The sequence below is a fragment of the Onthophagus taurus genome, chromosome 1 (assembly GCF_036711975.1).
Source record: "Onthophagus taurus isolate NC chromosome 1, IU_Otau_3.0, whole genome shotgun sequence".
Lineage (NCBI taxonomy): Eukaryota > Metazoa > Arthropoda > Insecta > Coleoptera > Scarabaeidae > Onthophagus > Onthophagus taurus.
The window spans coordinates 2,293,716-2,309,624 of NC_091966.1; the positions used below are offsets into that span (position 1 = coordinate 2,293,716).

The window sequence follows — 15,909 nt, forward strand, 5'->3', positions numbered from 1 at the left end:
CTATTTACTTTGTCCCACATAAAATGCAACATGTCAATATAATTTGACATTACACTAAAACCTCGATATAACGGATTAATACGGGGAAGGCAGTGCCCGTTATAGCTCAATAAAAATATACATTAATCTAGCGCTAAATAACAAAGAAAACTAGACTAATATTAGCTTTAGAACTAACACTAAACCTAGAACTAAACATTTCGTTTAGCTGTAGGTACCTCTCTTAAGTCGGCTGGTAGGTGATAGGTAGCGCCAGTTAGCATAAAATATCGCTATGTTGGATATTTTTATTGAAATACAACTAGAACTAACAGTAGACCTAGAACTAGAAAGTATCGGGTTTAGCCGTGCGTCTTCAGACGCACCGAATGATTCGTCTTCAGACGCACGGCTAAACCCGATACTTTCTAGTTCTAGGTCTAGTGTTAGTTCTAGTTTTACATTAGCACTATCACTAGAACTAACATAACACCTAGAACTAGAATCATTCGGGTTTAGCCGTCTTGAGAGACGTGCTGCTAAACCCCAATGTTTCTGGTTCTCGGTCTAGTGTTAGTTATAGTGATAGTGCTAGTGTAAAATTAGAACTAACACAAGACCTAGAACTAGAATCATTAGATCATTTAAGTACTCAACAAACGTATTTCGATGAAAAGTAAGATAACAAATAAAGCAAGACACTTTCTAAACTCTGATAAAGTAGCTTTGCAGAATAGTAAATCTGTAAAGAATGGACCTGAAAATGGTATATTGATTGCTGGAACCAGATTTTACATTTCTGAACGTTGTAAGGGTAACACATTAGAAAAGATCAAAACTTTAGTCTACATTATCAGAGTGTAGCCTGAATTTGTAGATTTTGGTGACTTTAAAAGATGTAATCATACCCCTGGCACTTATTAACGTCGTGTTCGTACAAAGTGACGTCATTTTTAGTATCGGGCCGACGGGATAGATGGCGTTATATTGCGTTATATTATGTAGATATCTACTTTATCTTGGCAGTTTAAATTAAAAAATATTTTAGGATTTAAGTAGTCGTTTCGTCAATTTGTTTTTCTTCTGTTTTCTAAGTTGTTTGTCAAGTTGGTTAGTGTTTTGATGCGGCTTTGTGTTTGATAGTAAATTTTAAAGAAATTTACGAAATTTTATTCGTGGTAAGTACATTTGATATACTTTTTTTTTATTTATTTCATATTATTATATTATGATCTCCAGTTTCATAATAAATTTTTAAATATAAGTTGCCCTTAAAATAATATGGAAACTAATGCTCATAAAAAACTCTGAAATTTAAACATTGATTATGGAACTGGATTAGGTATTTGTAAAATAAATATATATGCATCTTATTTTCTTGTAGCAGAAAATGTCAAAAAGTTGCGCCATTAGTGTATGCGTACAAAGGTATGGAAGTTTCTACCGATTTCCAAACCCACAAATGTATCCAGAAATATATCAAAGATGGGTTTTATGTTGTGTGCGAGAAAACCTGCTTCAGTGTGAACAATTGAGGGTTTATAATAATTTTCGAGTTTGTGATAAGCCTTTTCGACGAGAGGATGTTGGACGTAACAACAAATTGTTGAAAGGAGTAGTACCATCATTAAATTTGCCAGTATGTGTATAAAATTGTCAAAATGTTGTCAGGACTGAGGCATTTTTTTTCACATGTAGGATATCAGTACTTAGAAGTCAGTACTTCAAGTGCTTCGAATAACACGCCCACTACTCCACATGCAGATATGGGACTTTAGGTTGCTTCAACATCCACCAGTGCAATCTCATTGGAGACTTCAGGTAAGAAATTATGTGTTTTATAAATCGTTTATTTTGAAGAGCTCTGGTTAAATTACCTATAATGGCATATAACTCTTAATAAGAGTTATTTATTAATAAACGAAACATCATTCAAAAAACGTTTAATTTCCCTTTTATTACAAAAGAATGTAGTATAATTTTTTTAAAGTTTGATTTCATATTACAGCGTAACCCCGCTTAATGGGGAAACAGCGTTAATCGGGATCATTATTGGATATTTTTTGACAGCTAAACAAAGGGAGAGTTTATTGGAGGAAGTTGGTGTCCACAAACAAGACGACTTATCACCAAAAGCCCAACATTTATACAGGAAAGCAGTGATGTATAAGAGGAAATTCCAGCGCCAGAGTATAACATCCTAAAGAAATAAAAGAAAATTATTACCAAAGAGACAATTTTTTAAGCAGTCAATTTCAAGTTTAGACAGACTAAAACAATCCTTTTTTTTTGAGCCAATATGACAACGAAGAAAGAAGGTTGCAGAAGAGGCGTTATACACTTGATGACAAAATATTGGCATTACATTTAATGCTACAAAATGGAAAGGGGTATAAGGTGTTATAAAGTATAAAATTACACTGTGAGGAATAAACAGATTAACACCGTATTTTTAACATCTTTTAACAAAGTTATTTTGACATTCAAATGTGTTGCAACCTATTAGAATTTAGTTAAATTTACCACTTTTTCGCGGTAATATTTCATCTTATATCGAAAGAGTTAAATCACTTCGTAAAATTTTTAACAGTGTATCATTAATCATTAGATCATTACACATTGTTTATAGTTATTGTTCTTTTATATTAAAATAAGACTTTATGGTTATGATAATAATTTTAATAAAAAGATTATTAAAATCCACAAATGTCTTTATTTTTTTTATTTAATTCCACACAAAAAAATTTGCAAAATTTAATATTTCAGATTTATCACATTAGCCGCTATTTAATATTAGTAATGGGCCGAGCCGTTCGGAGCGCTGGTGCCGTGTACAAAAATTTTACGTAAATGTCACATCTATATAAGTTATCTATGGATGTAATTATCTGATATGTTATTGATAAAACATTTTGGCGTTTCTAGGCGGGCGGCAGCATCTCGAATTTTCCTAGTGCGATTTTTGCTAAAAATTGACCAATAGCAACTCATCTTTTTGCCGCTTCAATTTCATAACACTCTTCTGAATTAAAAAATAGAGTACCTATATAATCAAATTTGAAACCCGGCGCATCCACCATTTATGATATTCTTAGCGGCCTCGATTTCTTCATAGATGTAAAGCTTAAACTTTACTTACACTTAAACGCAACTCACCAAAACTCTATGAAATTCGTTCTCACTGTCTCAAAGAAAACAGTGTTTTTGTGCTTTAACCTCAATTTCGAGAAACGTCAAAATAAAGCAGTTATAAAAGTTTATATTTAATGAATTGTTTATTATAGAAATTTCAAATTGGGTACAAACTAGCATAAAATCTTCCTTTCAAACCACAGAAAATTTCAGTTCTTAAATCCTAATCGCTTCGGAGAAAAAATTTTTTTGCTTAACCTCATTTTCAAGAAACGTCAATTGAAGTAGGTGGATTTTAAAAATTTGTACCAAATGAATATTATCTTATAAAAATTTCTAATTTGGTATAACCGAACCTCAAACATTCCTCTACCACCTCAAGAGGTTTCATTTCCTAAAACCTAACCGTTTCAAAGAAAATAATTTGTTTCCTTACCTACATTTTTAACAAATATGAAATAAAGAGGACTTAAAATTTAATCTATAATGAACTGTTCATCTAAAAAAGATTAAAATTGGTATAACTTAGCCTTAAACATTCCTTTATAACCTCAAAAAGTTTCATTGTTTAAATCCCTATCGTTTTGGAGAAAAAAGTTTTCTTTAATCTCACTTTCAACAAAGTTCACGAATATGAAAGTTAATTTAGAGGATTTTCCGATTCTCTTTATTAGTGCCATATAAATGTGTTAGAAGGTAGAGTATCACTTCATATTATGCGGATTAATTTCAGAAATAAAACATCCAAAAATAAGACCGGCAACACGATAGCAACAAATCGCCCAGCAACAAATTCTTTCCCTTATATTTCCACCTACTTCTCGGGCCCATATCTTTGATATCTAGAAAGATAACGAAAAACTAAGCACACGGTTGGAAATCTTGGTCTTTTCTCTATCCTAAACCGAGTTTTCCTAAATCCTAAACCGCCGGTATGTTGATAATGAGAGAAATTCATAAAAAAATAAGAAACGTCGCACTGCATTCAAATTACCTCAAAATTACCAAACTTCACGGCCTTGTGCAGCTATTATCAGAAGGAAATTCAAGAAATGGTTTACATATTCAGAAAAAGATGACCTTGGACTATCTTATTCCCAGTTTTCGTCCGTCAATATCTGTCGGCGTCTGTAAAAAAACGGTCCTGAAAAAGAGCCTACAGTTGGCAACAAACTTTACCTTTGTATTTCCATCTACTTTTCGGACGGATATCTTTCTTAGTTAACATAAAATATCACTATGTTGAATATTTTTATTGAAATAAAACTAGAACTAACACTAGACCGAGAACTAGAAACATTCGGAGACGTGCGGCTAAATCCGAATGTTTCTAGTTCTAGGTCTAGTGTTTGTTCTAGTTTTATACTAGCACTATCACTAGATCTAACATAAGACCTAGAACTAGAATCATTCGGGTTTAGCCGTCTTGAGAGACGAGCGGCTAAACCCGAATGTTTCTAGTTCTCGGTCTAGTGTTATTTCTAGTGATAGTGCTAGTCTAAAACTATACCTTTTCAAGCACAAATTGGCACTAATCAGAATCAAAATGACATTAGTCAAAATCATATTGGCAATGTCAATTTCAAATTGGCATTAGTCAAAATCAAATTGACAATAATCAAAATTAAAATGGCATTAGTCAATATCAAATTGGCAATAAACAATATCATATTGGCATTAATCAACAAATTTAGCACTAATCAAAAGCAAATCGGCATTAAACAAAATCAAAATGACATTAGTCCATATCATATTGGCACTTATGAATTTTAAATTGACATGGAAATAAAATTATATATCAGCATTAAATAAAATGAAATGGGCAAAAACATTTTATTGACTTACAAACACAGTAGATAACAATTATATTACTTAAGAAAGTAGGTAACGTTATGTTTTAAATAACACTCTTAAAAATTTATATCTTGCATATTCAATGCAGAAGGGATAAATCGTTGGATGTGGGCAATAAACATTGCGCAATTGGCAACAGTAATCTTGTCCATATTATTATGAACGGTGTTCTCTAATTTCTGCATTCGATATTCTGTTTGAGTTAGATGATCCCGGTCAGCACCAGCCAAGATGTTATTTAGCTGTACAGCCATATCTGCTTTTACTCCTGCTTTTAATGCAGACCACGCTTGTTCAATAGGATTAAACATAGGGCTGTACGGACTTAGTCGTAAAAGTGTATGGTGTTCAAATTCGTTTTCTACAAAAACCTCTTCAATAGTAGAGTGACATGGAGCATTATCAATAACTAATGCAACTCCAGTTTGGTAAAGGCCTTGCGCTCTTCTTAGGCATTGCCTCACAAATTCATTTGCTTCCGGCTTCTTGAAAGAGCCCCGACGTAGTTCGGTATGAATTAGCCTCATGTTTCCAATGCATCCTATTAGGTGAATATTCGACCCTCTGCAACCTGCAGACACTGTTGTGCAGCGAGTCCCTTTTTTTAACGACCCTGAGTCCGCGATATGAACAAATTAAAGTTTGTCTTGTCCACGTATATGATAGGTATATTTTGTGCTTGAAGATCCAATAAATTTTCTACATAAATACTCCTGCTTGTTTTCGTTTGAATACTATTCGCGTTCTCTGGTTCTCTACGAGCAGTCTTCAAAGTAAACATCAATCCATTGAGATGCTGTCGAACGCATTCGTTGGAGACATTGAGTGCAAAATCTTCACGGATTTTTTTACTCAGTCCTTTAAGAGTAAATTTAGGATTTTCCATGAATTGACGGTGCTCATCAGTTATTTTAGCTCTACGTTTACCTCCTCGCTGCTTTTCCGGTTGTTCTTGGTTGTTAACCCATCGATACGCGGTTCTTTTTGGCACCTGTAGTACGTTTGCAAGATTACGCCAGTCACCATTGGCATTATACAAAGCGCAAATCTGTGTCCTCAGATTTGCAGCAGCATTTTTCTTTAAATAAGGCATCTCGTGTGAATATAATAGTTGAAATCTCGCAATAAATTACCATAAACTTGATAATAACCGATAAGTTAATAATTGTTTGACACCGATTTATACATTTATTTTTCATACCATCTTGATCATAGAAAAATATATTATATATATGTATATAGAAGCTTTACTCCCCACCATTATTTGGTCGAAATGAAATTCAGCGCCATTAGCGGAATGTACTAGTACTTCTTTCGATAAGCCGCGAAATTTAAATGGATAATTTTTATATAGTATAGTGGTTTTGTTTATTTGTTTTTAAATAAAAAAAAGCTACATTTATTAATTAAATATTTTTATTTAAAATTTACTGAATATAATAATATATATATTATAATAATAAAAAAGAAAATTAGATATCTAAAACAACAATGCATAAAAAAAAATAGTAAACTGCAGTGTTGATGAACATTGCATTTTACTATTTCATTACCATACATCTCCAAAAGTTTCGGTGTTCACTCGATTTGGTCACAATCATCTTGAGTGGTTTGCCTTCTTTGTTCCTTTTTAAGGTTCCATTCACCGAGTCAAACACATTATCAAAAAAATTTAAAATTTGGGCAGTTTGACAAGCCTCTTTTGGCATAATAGTAATGATTGAATCTGTCGAACAAAACACTGATACTTGTTGAAAGTATAACCACGCATGCGCACTTTGTTTTGTGTAGATAATACAGATTGCAAATAGCGCTCGCAGCGCCATCTCTAGGTTTGTACTAGTACTACATATACGTATTCATTTTATAGGTATAAGTAAACACACCTGATCTTGATATTGTTTGGTGCCAATATGATATGGACTAATGTCATTTTGATTTTGTTTAATGCCAATTTGCTTTTGATTAGTGCTAAATTTGTTGATTAATGCCAATATGATATTGTTTATTGCCAATTTGATATTGACTAATGCCATTTTAATTTTGATTATTGTCAATTTGATTTTGACTAATGTCATTTTGATTCTGATTAGTGCCAATTTGAGCTTGAAAAGGTATAGAACTAACACTAGACCTAGAACTAGAAATATTCGAATTTAGCCGCACGTCTCTCAAGACGGTTAAACCCGAATGATTCTAGTTCTAGATCTTATGTTAGTTCTAGTGATAGTGCTAGTCCAAAACTAGAACTAACACGAGACCTAGAACTAGAATTAAAACTGTGAGGATTATTATTTGGAGTTTTTCCTAGTGCTAGTGTAAAATTAGAACTAACACAAGACCTAGAACTAGAATCATTCGGGTTTAGCCGTCTTGAGAGGCGTGCGGCTAAACCCGAATGTTTCTAGTTCTCGGTCTAGTGTTAGTTCTAGTAATAGTGCTAGTCTAAAACTAGAACTGACACTAGACCTAGATCTAGAAACATTCGGATTTAGCTGCACGTCTCTCAAGACGGCTAAACCCGAATGATTCTAGTTCTAGATCTTGTGTTAGTTCTAATTTTACACCAGCACTATCACTAGAACTAACACGAGACCTAGAACTAGAATTAAAACTGTGAGGATTATTATTTGGAGTTTTTCCTAGTATGATTTTTGCTGGAAACTGACCAATAGCAACTCTTCTTTTTGCCGCTTCAATTTGAAAACACTCCCCCGATTTAAGAAATAGAGTATATAATTAAATTTGAAACCCGGCGCATCCACCATTTATGATATTCCTAGCGGTGTCGATTTCTTCATAGATGTAAAGCTTTCGGTAGGTGGCAACAATCGTGTTAGCCGCGTAAAACGATCCACTTAAACCTGCAGCGCCATCCCACGACAATCGTCCCAAAACGCAACTCACCAAAACTCCACGAAATTCGTTCTCACTGTCTGTTGCGTAGCTATTGTAGTTGCTCTCCGTCTCTTTTCAAACAGTTCTCTTGGCGCTTCGCGACGTCAGCTCCATTTCGCAAATTAGCGTCTGCGACAGCCGCCAGAGGGTGAACCGCCGCCCCGGGTGTTCAAATTCAATGCACACGCGATTGTGAACGGCCCATTTTCCAAAAGGGGTTGTAAACCCGTCCATATGTACCATTGTAGTATATTGCGTTTCTGTTCAATTGGATTACGGAAACCTCTGGTTTTGCAGATAAGGATTATTATTCCTCTTGCAATTAACTTGTATGATCTTATTTAGGGAAATTATTAATACCTAAAAAGATTGGAGAGTGTTAGGAACATAAATAGAAATGTGGTGGAGAGTTGGGTTTTTATGGGGGGTGGGGAAAGAAAGGCAGAAAGTTTTTGGGGGTAGGTCTAATTCCTCTAAACGACAACTTTCGGTTCTTTACGCCCGACGTTTATTCTTGAACGCGATCGGTAACTTCGTTACGAAAACTGAGCCGCTGGTTGCAAAAGTTCCAGAGGAAAGCGGAAGCTGCTACCTCCCTTAACCGTATACGTGGCGTTCGAATTCCCGTAGGAAACTTGGGAAACGTTGTTGCCCGAGATCGACTAATCGGCTACCAGCGGATGCTACCACTTACCGACTCAACTAAAACCCCAATGCTTTTCTAGACTTTTCCATACAAAAATATTTAACTCATTTAGCTAGCCTGTAAAACAAATTTTGCCAAAAAAAGATTAATTTCTTTATTTTTGAATCATCAACGATAAAAAAAAACTGTTATTGAAGCGTTTCACCCCCTCGATGTATTTAATGGTAACGATAACGATAAAACCACTTCACGTCCGGTATGAAGAGCATGTTATGTTTCCGTGAAATATTATTGTTCCGTAAAACCGAACCCGATTATAGAAGCGACCGGAAAATCCGACCACGGGAGCCGTTCCCGGAAAACAATGGACAGCTCGTCCGTTTGACACACAACCTCAACCGAGGGGACTCCTGAACGGCGATCTAATTATGGACGGTTCGTTAAATTTCAGCCCGATTTTTCGGTTATTAAGCGACCGAAACTATGGGAGATCGGACGAATTAAAAGTTTTCTTGCTTGTGCGGAACGATTTTATTGAAAAGTTCGGTCAAAGTTTGATTAAAAAAGGAGAGAGCGAAAAAATAAAGGGGCCGAACTCGCGGTGGCGGAACTAAGGAGGGTGGCCAACACGGATTTTCTTGAGATGGGAAAAAGTTTCTTTTTTTTCTAATTTGAGGAATGCGACTTTAAATCGATTTATTTCGATTCTTTCTTTTAAATTTTATGGTGACTCTCTATCCAGTGATGTAATTTTAAAAGTTTCGATATTGAATCTAAGTTTTAAGTAATATTCATACAAATGAAATTTTACCTCACATTTATGAAGTGTTTAACTTCGGTGGATTAAGAGAATTTCGATAAGGAAGGCCAAAAATCGTTATCAAAGTTAAGGAGCACAAAAAAGCTGTAGGGATACAATATAAAGCTGGGAGGAAGGTTTTAAGATGGAATAAAGGTAAAGAAAAACAAAAGGTACTCAGAAATATAGTGAAAAGGGCAGAATGTGCACAAAAAGAAATCTCTCTTCAATCCCAGATTTTTTAAAATTTATATAAAAAAAATATCCTTTCTTATGAAACACAATCTTTAAAAATTCTTTTCTAACCAATATTATTCTTAACTTGTAGATTATCATACATCATTTTAAAGAGAATATTTTAAACTTTCATTTAAGATATAAATCGTTACATAACTCTCAGAAATAAACTCGAAGTGATTTTTATAATTTGACATTGACATAAATTAACCTAACTTACAACAAATATATTTCAAAAATTTTTATCTTCAAAATTGTATTAATAACACACTCCATAAGTCACATCCTCTTAAAGAGGACACTTTAAGCTTTAATTTAAGATATAAATCATGTCTTCATTCCTAGAAATAAACCGGAAGTGATTTTTTAAAGTTTGATTTAAAGAAATATCCCTTCTTATGAGACACAATCTTTAAAAATTCTTTTTTTAAAAATGTTGTTCTTAACATGTAGATTATCATACATCACCGTAAAGAAAATATTTTAAGCTTTCATTTAAGATATAAATCGTTGCTTAACTCCCAGAAATAAACCTGAAGTGATTTTTATAATTTGACATTGACATAAATTAACCTAACTTACAACAAATATTTTTCAAAAATTTTTATCTTCAAAATTGTATTAATAACACACTCCATAAGTCACATCCTCTTGAAGAGAACACTTTAAGCTTTAATTTAAGATATAAATCATGTCTTCATTCCGAGAAATAAACCGGAAGTGATTTTTTAAAATTTGCATTAAAAAAATATCCTTCCTTATGAAATACAATCTTTAAAAATTCTTTTTTAACAAATGTTGTTCTTAACATGTAGATTATCATACATCATCTTAAAGAGAATATTTTAAGCTTTCATTTAAGATATAAATCGTTGCTTAACTCCCAGAAATCAACTCGAAGTGATTTTTATAATTTGACATTGACATAAATTAACCTAACTTACAACAAATATATTTCAAAAAACTTTTTCTCGAAAATTCTATTAATAACACACTGCATATGTAACATCGTCTTGAAGAGGACACTTTAAGCTTTAAGTTAAGATATAAATCGTGTCTTCATTCCTAGAAATAAACCGGAAGTGATTTTTTAAAGTTTGTATTAAAGAAATATACTTTCTTATGAAACACAATCTTTAAAAATTCTTTTCTAACAAATGTTGTTCTTAACATGTAGATTATCATACATCATTTTAAAGAGAATATTTCAAGCTTTCATATAAGATATAAATCGTTGCTTAACTCCCAGAAATCAACTCGAAGTGATTTTTATAATTTGACATTGACATAAATTAACCTAACTTACAACAAATATATTTCAAAAATTTTTATCTTCAAAATTGTATTAATAACACACTCCATAAGTCACATCCTCTTGAAGAGGACATTTTAAGCTTTAATTTAAGATATAAATCATGTCTTCATTCCTAGAAATAAACCGGAAGTGATTTTTTAAAGTTTGTATTAAAAAAATATCCTTTCTTATGAGACACAATCTTTAAAAATTCTTTTTTAACAAATGTTGCTCTTAACATGTAGATTATCATACATCATCGTAAAGAGAAGATTTTAAGCTTTCATTTAAGATATAAATCGTTACTTAACTCCCAGAAATAAACCTGAAGTGATTTTTATAATTTGACATTGACATAAATTGACCTAACTTACAACAAATATATTTCAAACATCTTTTTCTCCAAAATTCTATTAATAACACACTGCATATGTAACATCGTCTTGAAGAGGAAACTTTAAGCTTTAATTTAAGATATAAATCATGTCTTCATTCCGAGAAATAAACCGAAAGTGATTTTTTAAAGTTTGCATTAAAAAAATATCCTTTCTTATGAAACACAATCTTTAAAATTTCTTTTCCAACAAATGTTGTTCTTAACTTGTAGATTATCATACATCATTTTAAAGAGAATATTTTAAGCTTTCATTTAAGATATAAATCGTTGCTTAACTGCCAGAAATAAACTCGAAGTGATTTTTATAATTTGACATTGACATAAATTAACCTAACTTACAACAAATATATTTCAAAAAATTTTATCTTCAAAATTGTATTAATAACACACTCCATAAGTCACATCGTCTTGAAGAGGACACTTTAAGCTTTAATTTAAGATATAAATGATGTCTTCATTCCTAGAAATAAACCGGAAGTGATTTTTTAAAGTTTGTTTTAAAAAAATATCCCTTCTTATGAGATAAAATCTTTAAAAATTCTTTTGTAACAAATGTTGTTCTTAACTTATAGATTATCATACATCATTTTAAAGAGAATATTTTAAACTTTCATTTAAGATATAAATCGGTACTTAACTCCCAGAAAAAAACCTGAAGTGATTTTTATAATTTGACATTGACATAAATTAACCTAACTTACAACAAATATATTTCAAAAATTTTTATCTTCAAAATTGTATTAATAACACACTCCATAAGTGACATCGTCTTGAAGAGGACACTTTAAGCTTTAATTTAAGATATAAATCATGTCTTCATTCCTAGAAATAAACCGGAAGTGATTTTTTAAAGTTTGATTTAAAAAAATATCCCTTCTTATGAGAGACACTATCTTTAAAAACTCTTTTTTAACAAATGTTGTTCTTAACTGGTAGAATATCATACATCACTTTAAAGAGAGCATTTCAAGCTTTCATTTAAGATATAAATCATTGCTTAACTCCCAGAAATAAACTCGAAGTGATTTTTATAATTTGACATTGATCTATTTACAACAAACATTTCAAAATTTGTTATCTCCAAAAATCAATTATTAACACATACTATATGTTACTTAATCTCGAAGAGGACATTTTAAGCTTTAATTTAAGAGATATATAATGCCTTCATTCCTAGAAATAAACCGGAAGTGATTTTTTAAAGTTTGTATTAAAAAAATATCCTCTCTTATGAAACACAATCTTTAAAATTGTTAACAAATGTTATTCTTAACTTGGAGATTATCATACATCATTTTAAAAAGAATATTTTAAGCTTTCATTTAAGATATAAATCGTTACTTAACTCCCAGAAATAAACCTGAAGTGATTTTTATAATTTGACATTGACATAAATTAACCTAACTTACAACAAATATAATTCAAAAATTTTTATCTTCAAAATTGTATTAATAACACACTCCATAAGTCACATCCTCTTCAAGAGGACACTTTAAGCTTTAATTTAAGATATAAATCATGTCTCCATTCCTAGAAATAAACCGGAAGTGATTTTTTAAAGTTTGATTTAAAAAAATATCCCTTCTTATGAAACATAATCTTTAAAATTTCTTTTCTATCTAATGTTATTCTTAACTTGTAGATTATCATACATCATTTTAAAGAGAATATTTTAAGCTTTCATTTAAGATATAAATCGTTACTTAACTCCCAGAAATAAACCTGAAATGATTTTTATAATTTGACATTGACATAAATTAACCTAACTTACAACAAATATATTTCAAAAATTTTTATCTTCAAAATTGTATTAATAACACACTCCATAAGTCACATCCTCTTGAAGAGAACACTTTAAGCTTTAATTTAAGATATAAATCATGTCTTCATTCCGAGAAATAAACCGGAAGTGATTTTTTAAAATTTGCATTAAAAAAATATCCTTCCTTATGAAATACAATCTTTAAAAATTCTTTTTTAACAAATGTTGTTCTTAACATGTAGATTATCATACATCATCTTAAAGAGAATATTTTAAGCTTTCATTTAAGATATAAATCGTTGCTTAACTCCCAGAAATCAACTCGAAGTGATTTTTATAATTTGACATTGACATAAATTAACCTAACTTACAACAAATATATTTCAAAAAACTTTTTCTCGAAAATTCTATTAATAACACACTGCATATGTAACATCGTCTTGAAGAGGACACTTTAAGCTTTAAGTTAAGATATAAATCGTGTCTTCATTCCTAGAAATAAACCGGAAGTGATTTTTTAAAGTTTGTATTAAAGAAATATACTTTCTTATGAAACACAATCTTTAAAAATTCTTTTCTAACAAATGTTGTTCTTAACATGTAGATTATCATACATCATTTTAAAGAGAATATTTCAAGCTTTCATATAAGATATAAATCGTTGCTTAACTCCCAGAAATCAACTCGAAGTGATTTTTATAATTTGACATTGACATAAATTAACCTAACTTACAACAAATATATTTCAAAAATTTTTATCTTCAAAATTGTATTAATAACACACTCCATAAGTCACATCCTCTTGAAGAGGACATTTTAAGCTTTAATTTAAGATATAAATCATGTCTTCATTCCTAGAAATAAACCGGAAGTGATTTTTTAAAGTTTGTATTAAAAAAATATCCTTTCTTATGAGACACAATCTTTAAAAATTCTTTTTTAACAAATGTTGCTCTTAACATGTAGATTATCATACATCATCGTAAAGAGAAGATTTTAAGCTTTCATTTAAGATATAAATCGTTACTTAACTCCCAGAAATAAACCTGAAGTGATTTTTATAATTTGACATTGACATAAATTGACCTAACTTACAACAAATATATTTCAAACATCTTTTTCTCCAAAATTCTATTAATAACACACTGCATATGTAACATCGTCTTGAAGAGGAAACTTTAAGCTTTAATTTAAGATATAAATCATGTCTTCATTCCGAGAAATAAACCGAAAGTGATTTTTTAAAGTTTGCATTAAAAAAATATCCTTTCTTATGAAACACAATCTTTAAAATTTCTTTTCCAACAAATGTTGTTCTTAACTTGTAGATTATCATACATCATTTTAAAGAGAATATTTTAAGCTTTCATTTAAGATATAAATCGTTGCTTAACTGCCAGAAATAAACTCGAAGTGATTTTTATAATTTGACATTGACATAAATTAACCTAACTTACAACAAATATATTTCAAAAAATTTTATCTTCAAAATTGTATTAATAACACACTCCATAAGTCACATCGTCTTGAAGAGGACACTTTAAGCTTTAATTTAAGATATAAATGATGTCTTCATTCCTAGAAATAAACCGGAAGTGATTTTTTAAAGTTTGTTTTAAAAAAATATCCCTTCTTATGAGATAAAATCTTTAAAAATTCTTTTGTAACAAATGTTGTTCTTAACTTATAGATTATCATACATCATTTTAAAGAGAATATTTTAAACTTTCATTTAAGATATAAATCGGTACTTAACTCCCAGAAAAAAACCTGAAGTGATTTTTATAATTTGACATTGACATAAATTAACCTAACTTACAACAAATATATTTCAAAAATTTTTATCTTCAAAATTGTATTAATAACACACTCCATAAGTGACATCGTCTTGAAGAGGACACTTTAAGCTTTAATTTAAGATATAAATCATGTCTTCATTCCTAGAAATAAACCGGAAGTGATTTTTTAAAGTTTGATTTAAAAAAATATCCCTTCTTATGAGAGACACTATCTTTAAAAACTCTTTTTTAACAAATGTTGTTCTTAACTGGTAGAATATCATACATCACTTTAAAGAGAGCATTTCAAGCTTTCATTTAAGATATAAATCATTGCTTAACTCCCAGAAATAAACTCGAAGTGATTTTTATAATTTGACATTGATCTATTTACAACAAACATTTCAAAATTTGTTATCTCCAAAAATCAATTATTAACACATACTATATGTTACTTAATCTCGAAGAGGACATTTTAAGCTTTAATTTAAGAGATATATAATGCCTTCATTCCTAGAAATAAACCGGAAGTGATTTTTTAAAGTTTGTATTAAAAAAATATCCTCTCTTATGAAACACAATCTTTAAAATTGTTAACAAATGTTATTCTTAACTTGGAGATTATCATACATCATTTTAAAAAGAATATTTTAAGCTTTCATTTAAGATATAAATCGTTACTTAACTCCCAGAAATAAACCTGAAGTGATTTTTATAATTTGACATTGACATAAATTAACCTAACTTACAACAAATATAATTCAAAAATTTTTATCTTCAAAATTGTATTAATAACACACTCCATAAGTCACATCCTCTTCAAGAGGACACTTTAAGCTTTAATTTAAGATATAAATCATGTCTCCATTCCTAGAAATAAACCGGAAGTGATTTTTTAAAGTTTGATTTAAAAAAATATCCCTTCTTATGAAACATAATCTTTAAAATTTCTTTTCTATCTAATGTTATTCTTAACTTGTAGATTATCATACATCATTTTAAAGAGAATATTTTAAGCTTTCATTTAAGATATAAATCGTTACTTAACTCCCAGAAATAAACCTGAAATGATTTTTATAATTTGACATTGACATAAATTAACCTAACTTACAACAAATATATTTCAAAAATTT

At 30.4% G+C, this 15,909-nt stretch overlaps 1 protein-coding gene and 1 long non-coding RNA gene across 5 annotated transcripts in view; one reads left to right on the forward strand and one right to left on the reverse strand.

Annotated features, from left to right (window-relative positions):
• Positions 1-15,909, reverse strand: part of LOC111423600 (follistatin-related protein 5-like) — a 245,206-nt gene that overhangs the window by 79,634 nt on the left and 149,663 nt on the right. The gene's annotated exons all lie outside the window — the stretch shown is intronic.
• On the forward strand, positions 1,056-2,074 carry LOC139429008 (uncharacterized). Of its 3 annotated transcripts, none has more exons than XR_011639722.1 (3): positions 1,056-1,157; positions 1,364-1,618; positions 1,678-2,074. It is a non-coding gene; the product is annotated as an uncharacterized lncRNA (long non-coding RNA). The 3 variants fall into 3 exon arrangements; XR_011639723.1 differs by lacking the exon at positions 1,056-1,157 and having other exon boundaries at positions 1,291-1,618; positions 1,678-1,800; positions 1,988-2,074; XR_011639721.1 differs by lacking the exon at positions 1,056-1,157 and having other exon boundaries at positions 1,291-1,618.